The sequence below is a fragment of the Manis pentadactyla genome, chromosome 14 (genome assembly GCF_030020395.1).
Source record: "Manis pentadactyla isolate mManPen7 chromosome 14, mManPen7.hap1, whole genome shotgun sequence".
Taxonomy (NCBI): domain Eukaryota; kingdom Metazoa; phylum Chordata; class Mammalia; order Pholidota; family Manidae; genus Manis; species Manis pentadactyla.
This window is the reverse complement of record NC_080032.1, coordinates 69,327,926-69,339,780: the sequence shown is the minus strand read 5'-3', so window position 1 is coordinate 69,339,780 and position 11,855 is coordinate 69,327,926.

Sequence of the window (11,855 nt, the reverse complement as noted above, 5' to 3'; positions counted from 1 at the left end):
TGTTTTTATTTAGTCTCATCAAATTCATAGGGAACTTGCCTGAGGCAGGGGACCCCTTCTCCCAGAGCAGCAGCTCCCTATAGTCAACCTTAGCACCTTAAAAATGTCTACTCATATTTTATTTTATGCACATCATTCCTGTCAAAGCCTTGGTAATATAACCAATCTTTCAAAGTATTTCCTCTTTACAAGAACAGATTCTTATTGAACTTTTGCAAATAATTATATTACCATAAAAATAAGAATATTCAAGAAGAGTTTCCAAATTCTGGAAGGATCAGTGTAGGGACCAAGGGCAGGCTGCCCCAAGATGTGCCACTTTGACATACAGATTATTTTGAGCTGAAAACCATCAAGGCCCAAAAGACTCAGGAAGATACTTTGATCTCCCACCCCATCCTCACTCCACAACTGCATAAAGAGGGACTGCTCCAGAAGGAGAGCTAGCTCCATAGATAGCTGTATTATAAGGTAAACTAGGTGTGGTAGATGGGGAGGGATATGGTTAAGTCTGTTAAAATTCCTCTCTGTGCCCCATTGTTTCTTTGTGACCCATCAAATATTTTGTTTACCAAGCCTCTTTTCATAGTCCCGTGAATACCTTCCCTTCCCCTTTGAAGTCTCAGACCCCTGCCCATTCTTCTTGGTCCAGGATGATACACAGACCTCTTTCTCCCTGACTGCCTTGGAACTCATGTCTGTGGCTTCCCTGAATGTATACAATTAAACGTCGTCTTTTTTCCCTCCTGCTAATCTGTCTAATGTCAATTTGATTCTTCAACTAGCTAGAAGAACCTCAAAGGATAAAGGAAATTTCTTCATACCCAACATCAGTTAGGAGGAAAAAGCAAATATTTCATCTTTGTTCACAAAGGTATACATTAACATATTGCTGTAAGTTATAGATAGTTTAAGAAAAAAGAAAGAATTCCTTAATCTAGAAAACGAAGCATTCAAGAATCAGTGATGTTTCAAACAAAAACACCATACAAATTATATCTGTGCTTATTAATTCATTCAGTATCATGAAATTGTTTACTGTTTTGCTTGACTTGGAGTAGCAATTTTAAGCATTCATCAGTTTCTCCATTAGAGTTTTGAGAATCCAGTAGCATGATCTTAACTTTATCAGAAACCTATAACTCCAGACCACTTGCTAGAGTCTTTTTCATAACTCTCCTTGAAGCATTTTTGCCTGTACTTGATTACAAATGTTTTCAGAGAGTAAAACATTGTGTCTGAATGACAAAAGACTTTAAAATGGCCATGGCTGAATATCTGTGGAAGCTCCTTATAGCACAACTGACAAGTAAATTTTGCTATTACTATAACATACAATGTTTTATAATAACTGGAATCATTATGCCAGGACATATCATAGTCAGCACAGAATACTGACAAATGTCTAGGAACTTTATACAATTTCTGAAATATTTATATTAATAGCAAATCCATACAAGTATATAACCCTCAAGAAGGTTAAGAATCACTTCATATATGGTAATGCTTCTCATGTAGTTTAACCTTAATTAGTTTAGCATCTCTTCCAAAGTGAGAGAACAAATTATTTGAGATTTTCCAGGTGCCCCCTGGGGAGTCTCAAAGTTATCTTGAGGTAAAAAGACTCTATTTAGAATTTGATTAGGGGAAATCTATCAAAAATATCAAAAAGTTTGAACACCTGATCACATAGGATCACAGATCACTATGAAACAATACTTAGTTATCTATTTAACCGAAATGGTTTCAAAGGCAAATACAGAAGGTCATTTTACTATTATAAAATGCTCAGTACTTTCAATATTAAGAAGTCTGAGTTGTCTTAAGTAATCAAAGACATGATGAAGATAACAATAAAGCACAAGAAATTATTTTGATAAGATACAGAATCTTTATTTTCTAGGCATGTTAATCAACAGGTAAACAAAAACCTTTTATAATAGTTTAGGAACAGACCAGTAATCCAAACCCCAGTTCTGTATCAGTACACTACTGATATTAAAATTCATTTGAAAACCTTATGATATATACATTTAATTTTAGACAGCTTGACCACATGAGACAAGATTTTCTCTTTCTTCCTTTTACAACTACCTATATCTATCTCGGTTTTTGTTCTTTATTTTCCCCTTTCTCATATGAAACATCTTTTAAATAACCATAATGTATTTGAGGACAAAATTAGTCTCCTTTTTTTAAATAAAAAGGCATCATTCATCTCTCATATCTTGCCTTACCAAAAATGTCTTATTTCCCTTGCAAACTTTGCATGCAGAATATTTTCCTTCCTCCTTATTATCCCCAGTAGTTTATTTGCATATATTAGAGTTCTTAATCTAGGTAAACTTAATGTCCAGTGAAAATAAGGAAGTAAGCAGCTGTGAGTTGTGTTATATATATATCAACATTCTGTAGTAGACTAACAAATTTAAGAATACATCAATTTTATAATTTTTAGAGGCATATATGTTTCCCCAGAGTACAATTTTCCAATGTAATGAAAGAATATGTTCATTAACAGATGCAAATATGTTTAGTCTGTCTGTAATGAGACAAAAAGTAGATAAACTTACATTTAGCAAGTAATGTTTTAGTACTTTATCTTATTTGGAAATGATCTAGACATTTGATGAATATCCATCATTTGGCTTAACTTACTATAACTTTAAAGTTTTAAGTTACCAGAAAGACTTTGGAAACTCTTTTTAACTAGAAAGGCTCATCTATACATTTTTATACCACTTGCATTTAACTCACATGTTCTTAACAATTATGCTTAGATTGTTCATGAAAATTGTATGAGACATTAAACAAAGCTAGCCATCATCTAAAGTTGTGTTCTTGTTAACAAATTTCATAGTATTTCCATGTTAGAAAAATACTAAAAATCACAAAAGTAAATAACCTAAAAGTTAAACATATGCCTTAGAATGAATTTATACTTTTATAATCTTAAACAACTAGTAGAGATAATATAAACTAATTTGACTAGTAAACCCAGGTAGAATAAAATTTTATGTCTGCATTATATTTAATGCTGTCAACTCTTAGGACATACCTAATTTTTTAAACCAACAATATTTAACTATCCGTATTTACCAAAGATTATCTGAGATCACATGGACTTGAAAAAATTGGAGCTAGTTTCTATTTTTCTAACAGTTTTAGGAATGCTTAATTTACATAAGTGCATATTTCCTTCTAAACCAATTAAAGTAGGACTCTTTTGTGAATTTTGGCAATACTATCTAAAGATAGAAATATCACATATATAAAATATGCATAAATACATGTTCATAAAGGCACAAATAGAGATCTTAAAGCATTTGTTTAAAAATTTTATACATAAGGCATGCACAATAATACAAAACTCACTAGTTTACATGAAATAGTTGGATCCAAACTGTGTTTCTGGCAAATGAAACAAGTTAAGTCTACCTGTTCAATGATAGCTAAAACTTTTTACCAATATTTGTTGAGAAGACTTTAAAAATTTCATTTGCCCTTAATAAGTCATCTTCTGAAAACGAATACTACATTTTTGGCAAAGGACCCTTTGAAAATATCAAGTAGCAGTTTGTTTCCAAAAAGTCTTTTTTCTTTTTCTTTTTCTTTTTTTTTAGTATCAGGCAGTTGTATGTAGTTGTATTAGCCAAAAGTTATCTACTTGGATGTCTACATTTTAAAGTGGTTAGCTTTTAAGATTTATACCTCCAAGAGACAGAGAAAGGATGTAATGTTTCTCAAGAAGGAGTTTAGAGGCATATTTACTCAAATCTAGAGCAATTGTTATTTGTTTAAAAATTTTATCTTAAGCACAGGACAGTCTAGTGACTTCTCTGTGCTGGAATTCCACATTACCTTCACAAAGAGAATTGCACGGGAAGGCTAGAAGCTGATGGGGTCTGATTTCAGACTCAGGAACAGTAAAACAGCCATGATATGGATTCTCAGAGTCTTTGGTAAAGCTATTTTCTGGCTATCAGTTCTTATATAAGTCTCATGAAAAGTGTCTTTTGCAATTTGTAACTTCTGTTTTAAGTCTGATCTCCATCTCTTAATTTGTTAAAGGTGTTTGTTTTTACAGGTTAGCAAAGGCACACTCCAATTATTTCCCCCTCTTTTTCCCATTCAATCTATCTTCCTATAGGTAAAAATTGGATATTTGTTCTAGGGTAAGAGCTCTCTTAAAAAATCCTAAAGGCCATATATAACAAGTCCACAGCTAACATCATAGGAAACAGTAAAAAAAGTGAAAGATTTTCCTTTAAGATCAGGAACAAGATGAGGATACCTACTCTAGCAACTTTTATTCAGCATAGTAATGGAAGACCTAACAAAGCAATTAGGCAAGAAAAAGAAATAAGGGACATATCAATTGGAAAAGAAGAAGTAAAACTGTCTTCTAAAGAAGTCTCTCTTTGCAGATGACATGATCTCATATAAAGAAAACCCAAAAGATGTCACCAAAAAAACTGTTAAAATAAAGAAATTCAGTAACCATGCATGATATAAAATCAATATTAAAAAATCAGTTATATTTCTATACACTAATTAACAAACTATCAGAAAAAGAAATTAGGAAAGCAAGCCCATTTATAATTGCATCAAAAACAATAAAATCCTAGGAGTAAATTTAACCAAGGAGATGAAAAGCTTATAAACTAAAACCTGTAAGACATTGCTGAAAGAAACTGAAGACAAATAAATGGAAAGATTTTCTGTACTCATGCATTAAAAGAATTGCTATTGTTAAAATGTCCATGCTACTCAGAGCAATATACAGATTCAGTGCAAACCCTGTCAATATTCCAATGGCAATTTTTACAGAAATAGAACAAGCAATCCTACAATTTGTATGGAACAACAAAAGAACCCAAATAGCCAACAAGGGAATAAAGAGATGCTCAACAAAACTAATATAAAGGAATTGCAAATCAAACCTCAATGAGCTACCACCTCACACCTGTCAGAATGGCTATTATCATAATAAAAGACAAGAAATAGCAAGTGTTGGCAAGCATAGGACAAAAAGCAACCCTTGTGAACTGTTGGTGGAAATATAAATTGGTGCACCTACTATGGAAAATGGTATGAAGTTTCCTCAAAAAATTAAAATTAGAACTACCATATGATCTAGCAATTCCACTTCTGGGAATTTAGCCAAAGGGAATAAAATCACTATCTTGAAGAGACATATGCACCTCCATGCTCATTACAACATTATTTACAATAGCCAAGACATGAAAACAAGTGTCATTGATGCATGAATGGTTAAAGAAAGGATGGTATGCATATATATAGTGGAATATTATTCAGCCATAAAAAAGAAGGAAATCCTGCTATTTGAGACAACATGAATGGACCTAGAGGGCTTTATACCAAATGAGTAAATCATACAGAGAAAGACAAAAACTGAATGATCTTACTTAAATGTGAACTCTAAAAAAAAATTTAAAACCTCTCAGACACAGAGAATAAATTGGTGGTTGACAGAGGTGGGAGTGGGGTTTGGGTAAAATGGGTGAAGAGGGTCAAAAGGTATAAACTTCTGGTTATAAGACAAGTCCTGAGGATGTAATGTACCCCATGGTGACAGTTAGCAATACTTTATTTTTATTTGAAACTTTCTAAAAGAATAGATCTTAAATGTTTCATCACAAGAAAAAAATCTGTAACTGTGTGTGGTGAATATTAACTGAAATTATTGTGGTGTCCATCTAAAACTAATACAATGTTATATTCAATTATATCTCAATCAAAAAAATAATATTAAAAAGTCCTTTTAGATATGAAGTCCAAATTTCCAAAGTATACCTATTGCAATGTGATTCTAAACCAATAAGCCTTTTTATGACTTTAACCACGGGCACAATATCTCCATAGAGGCTGCGAAAGGTACAGTGCACACCCCCCACCGCACCCCAGAATATGGAGCTTAAGAAATCAAAGATCTTCACCTGAGTAATATTCCATTGTACATATATACCACATCTTTATCCATTCATTCATCATTGGACACTTATAGGGTGCACATATATTTTGAAGTAGTGATTTTGTTTTCTTTGGGTAAATACCCAGAAGTGGAATTACTGGTTTTTAAAAAATATTTTAGAAATCTCCATACTGTTTTCCATAGTGGCTGCATCAATTTACAGTCCCACCAACACTGTGCAAGTGTTCCCTCACCAACACTTGCTATTTCTCGTCTTTCCACTTCTAGCCATTCTGCATTAAAAAAGAATGAAATCTTGCCATTTGCAACAACATGGATGGACCTAGAGAGTGTTATGCTAAGTGAAATAAGTCAGAGAAAGAAGGCAAATACCATATGGTTTCACTTATACATGGAATCTGAAAAATAAAACTAACAAACAAAGGAGACAGACTCATAAATACAGAGAACAAATTGGTGGTTGCCGTAGGGGAGGGTGAAATAGGTGAAGAGGATGAAGAGGTACAAACATCCAATTACAAAATATATAAGTGACAAAGATGAAATGTCCAACATGGGGAATAAAGTCAATTATATTCTTTACCTTTGTATGGTGACAGATGGTAGCTACACTTATGGTGAGCATTTTGTAATATACATAATTGTTGAATCACTGTGTTGTACACCTGAGACCAATATAATATTGTATAAACTATGCATCAATTTTAAAATAAAAGAAATCAACATCTTTGCTGTCACAAGCAGTAAGGAAACTCTGGCCCCCCATACGTGTGAGATGCCTTCAGTCCCAGACCTGCTGACCCCCCACACTGGACAGATCATCCCGGGCGGGAACTTTTACCCGCGCAAACAAAGAAGTGAAAGGAAAAGATGACCAAGACCCTTTTTAGACTGAGACCTCTCATTAAGACAAACTCCAAGAGCTGTTATGGTCAGAAAACGTTAGTGCGTCAGGCTTCTCAGCCTGACTGGAAGCTACTAGGAGCAGATGTGACAACCCGCACACCCACCCTCCCCAAGCGGTACCCGCTCACTGATTACAAGCCAGGCTCTTAAGGCACAAAGTGAAATGGAAGGAGAATCTCTTACGATTTTCCTCCTTACGACAAATGACATAAAAGACAGAGACAAAGGATAAAGATGACTTTCCCTGGGAGGCTAAGGATCAATCAGCAACGAGTACTGAAAGCCAAACGTACCGGAGTCATAATCCGAAGAACTAATTCTTACAACTGTTTTTCTCTTGCTAACCTAAATCTGGGAAGGAAAAGACAAGGAGACTTTTGCCATTCCCGTTCAACGGGGCTCTGCAGACCGAAATCAGGGAGGCTGACTTTGGTGAGAATGCTTGCCTTGGCCAGCTTTGCCGGCGGCCCCAGTCTCACCCGCAGCCTCCAGAGCCAGAGGGCTTTCCCAAGCATCCCTTTATCGTTGCCCAAACTGTAGGGGAGGAAAATCTTTTTTCCCCCTCTATTCTCTTGGGTTCACAGGTTGGGCCCCTGAAACAAACTGATAACAAATAGATTAGCAAAAGGAAAAAAAAAAACACTTAAATACATATGTATGCCCGAGAGTTCATAAAGAAATGAAATCTCAAGGAGAGGGCCATATGATTGAGGTTTAAATACCATCCTAGGGTAAACAGAGGAAAGGGGTTTTGGGCTTCTGGGCATGGAAGACAGGTTATGGGAAGCTGAGGGGAAGAAATGCCTGGTAAATAAGGGTTGTCTTGTTACACAGGCAAGAATCGTCCCTGGTCTAGCTCTTTTCCAGGTAGGGGGTACCTTTACAAATGTAAATTTCCTTTACAAAATGGGAAATTTATACTCTATTTTTAGGCAGTTAGGAGAAGTATATACCTGTCCTATATCAGCTGGTCCACAGTTGCTGTTAGCTCAAAATAATCCATATGCCAAAGAGGCATATTGCAGGGTGGTGTATTCTGGTACCCTTCTGCCAGCCACCAGTGTGATTGGCAGCTCTGTTGGGCTCTGATACATTCCACGTGGACCTATCCGACAGCATCTTGCTTTGTAGCCTGCACCTGTCGTCTTGTGACCCGTGCATTCCATCGTCGCTGAGACTTGTCTGTGAACAAATTACAAGGAAGCTAACTTCCCATAGGGTAAACTTCTGACCGAAAAGCTAGAAGTGCCAGGGAAAAGTTCTTCCTCTTCCACCCAGATGGAATGTCCTGAGATACATTTATTCCTACAGCTCCTCAGAGCTGGTCAGGCAAGGTCAAGCAATCAGTTGTACTTGACACCACGCAGTGGCCATTATCAAGGGAACGTATCGATTTGTATTGGCTGTCCCGCATTGCCTGACTCACACCTGCTTTCCTGGGATTGAATCCCCTAAGAAAGGAGTGGTACTTACCTGTTTGCCACAGGTCTACTTCTGGGAAAGCCAGGGTTAGATAGGCCTCGTGAACAAATTACCTCTCAGTGCCCCAGTTTTCTCATTTGGTAAATATAATAACAGTACCTGTCTGGGAGGGTTGAGTATTGAGCAAATTAATGTAAGTAATGCCTGATACACAGTATGTATCACAGATATACTAGTTTTATTACAATTTATTCATAATGCAATGGTGAGCCATTGAAGAATTTCAAGGAGACTATCATGATCTGATTGACATTTTAATAGTTCCCTCATGTACCTATGTGCCAAACAGGTTACAGGGAGACAAGAAATGAGGACAGAGACATTTAGGAAGCTGTTGCAATAGTAATGAGAAGAGATTTTAGTAATGTAGGCTAGAGTATTAGCTGTAGCAACTTCTATTGAGAAGGGGGCAGATCCAAGAAACACTTCACAAGTAGAACCCGCCAAACCGAAAAAAATAGATGGGATAAAGGAGTGAACAAAAAGGAGGATCCCCTAAAAAATAAATTGCTCTTCATGCCATATGGGTGATATGTTCTAAACCCAGCCCCTTTTCTCAAGAGGTGAAGTCAATTCATCCTCAGCCCTTATACTATGGATTTAATGTTCTCATTTGTGCCTGGATTGCCTTTGTTGAAACCCTTGCCTAATCTTCATTTACACAGCCTATGACTGCCCCCCAAATGGTATTGCCTACCATCTATTTATAATCTGCTGCCCCTTCCTGTGGACTCAGTCTTCATCTTGTGCTGCCCCTACTTCCTGGCTTCTCCTCCCAAGTCCTCCACTCATCCATCCCTTCTGCCCTCCTAACAGAAGCTCACTAGGTGGGCCCATCGCCTACCTTCATATTTGTGCACCTATGGCTTCAACCTAGTGTTGGAATGCCATAGTCATTCTGGTTGGCTATATTCTTTCTCCAGCTTTACTCATTAAATCCTAATTCCCTCACCTAATTCCATCAAAAATAGAAAAATTATCCTTGACTCTTCAAACCAATCCCATTCATCCCTACTCACCATCATTTCAGTAAAAGTCCATTGACCTTCCCAGGTACTCATGGTGAAAACTTTGGGGCCTTTCTATATACTTAGCTTTCTCACACCCCACATCCAATTTGTCAAAAAATCTTGTTGGGTTTACCTTCAAATAATACCCAAGTTCAACTGCTTCTTATCACTACTGTATCCACCCTCGTCCACATCACTGCATCTGTTCTCTGGATTATTTCAATAGTTTTTCACTGCTCTCTCTGCATCTGCCCTTGATCCCTGAAATCTGTTCTCCGTATAGATTTCATCACTCAGTGTCCTGAGTGATCCTGTTAACATTCAGATCATGTACCCTTCTTACCATCGCATCCAAAGTAAAATCCACTGTCTTTCACAGCCCCCAACACCTGGTCCAGGTCCCTCTGATCCTACCTTTTACTAACTTCCTCCTCACCCCCATTTATTCTACGACAGCCTCATTAACCCCCTTATTGTCTCTCAAGCACACCAGGCATGCCCCCAACTCAGGACCTTCCACTCTTTGCTCCTTTGACTGGGTTTGTGATTCCCCCAGACCTCCTCAGACACCACCTTCTCAGCGAAGTCTTCCTGACCATCCTCCATTCCCACCAACCACGTTGCAATGGTATTTCCCTTCCTTATGTGACTTTTCTCCAGGACACATTCTATCGTGTTATGTACATTCACTCCACATATAAGGCACTTGGCCCCCATGCTCGGCCCAGCCACTGTTCTCAGTCCTTTTACACCTCAAGTTCTCATGGGCAGGGGCAGAGTGGACATGGAGAAAAGTTTGGAAGTGACTCCCTCTTGATAATTTGGGATTTTCTCAGTTCGGTGTATATCAATTGTATATATAGTTTGCTTCATTAGGTTTTTATTATCAATGGAAAATGTCATTCTACACTAACTTCACAATACTATAACCTCAAACTTCACACAAACGAATTTTTGCAGCCCTCTTTTATTTTTACTAGTTTGTTTATTATCTTCTGTATCCAGTTCATGAGGACAGTGTAAGATAAATTTTAGCCGAAATGAGCAGGCGAAGAGAGGCAACAAAGGGCCAGGCAGTTTATTTGAGCACAATTCCCGGGTGATGTTCCCCGGTCTGGGTATTACAGGCCGGGGAAGTCACACCCCGTCAGGGAGGTGGGGGCTTATAAGGGGTTAGGAGGGGGAGGAGTGGGCAAGCTATCCTAGGGGGTGTAGAGAGGTATGATTGGCTAAAGGTGACATAATAGACAACTAGAAACTTTTTTTCCTTCCAAGAGGGAGGAGGCTGACATCCGGGTCTTAGTTGGCACATCAGAAGGATGGAATTCAGGGAGAGCTGTCCCCTTCCCATATAAGGCACGGACCTTGGGGTCTGGTCTGTTCTCCCCCTATGGCATCTCTCTGTTCTGTTTGCATGTCCTTGTTTTTCCTTCCACCAGCCTAACAGACAGGAATTTTTATTTTGATATTTATTTTTAGGGCTGTGTCTCCAGAACTTAAAACACTCCTGACACATATTAGGCCATCAGTAAACTTTGAATTATTGTTAAATTAGTGGATGGCTCCTCCTGTCAATACATATACTGTACATGACTCCCCTATTCTCACAAACTGATAGAAACCATTGTTTAATCATGTTAACAAGACCATAACCTAAAATTCATAATGCCTTACATTTGCATAACACCTTGCAGACTATATAATACTCTCACATACATTATCTCATTTGTATGTCATAAAGTCCTCACAATAACTTTATATTCCAGTTTTTCACAGGAAGCTAAATCTGAGAGTAATAGAGTATTTTGTTCAAAGTCACAGGAGAAAATGAGTGACTTGCTCAAAGTCCACACATAAGAACCAAGATTCAAACTCATGTTGCCCTGACCACACATCTGATGCAATTTCTTCTCGAATATCCCAGGTCTTTGATTCTGCTTTGGATTGGTTACCTACATATTCCTCAACGCTGTGTCAGTAATATCTGTCTACTCCTCTTGGCCAACAAGCCTTAGGACTCATAATCCAGTTGATCAGGTTTATTTCAGTGCTTGTTAACTATGCTAACCTAGCAAAAGTGGGGCTGGCTGGGATGAAAAACCCAAAGACTCCATAGCACTCAGTTTGTGTAGAATTGCATGTAGATAGAGACTTGGTCAAGTTCCGGTCAAACCATTTAAATACATCATCCCATAGCCTTAAAATTACTCTTTCAAAGGAATAGTTTTTCTTATTTATTCTCAATTCTAAGAAAGGAAGTCCTGTCTTTTAAGCACTGTCCAAATCCTTATATAAATGGCCAATGAGTACTTACTACGTGAAAGGCACAATGCTATTATTTCTTCCCTTCCTGTTTGTCCATAAGCAAATATTTAGCTTTCTTTGCAAATTTTCACTGCTCTTAGTCATTCAGCCTCATGCTTTTCTTCTGTCTTCCATGGCTCATCCCACTCACAGAAAATTCATTATTATCAGAGATCTACTCTGGTTTTTCTTCCCTT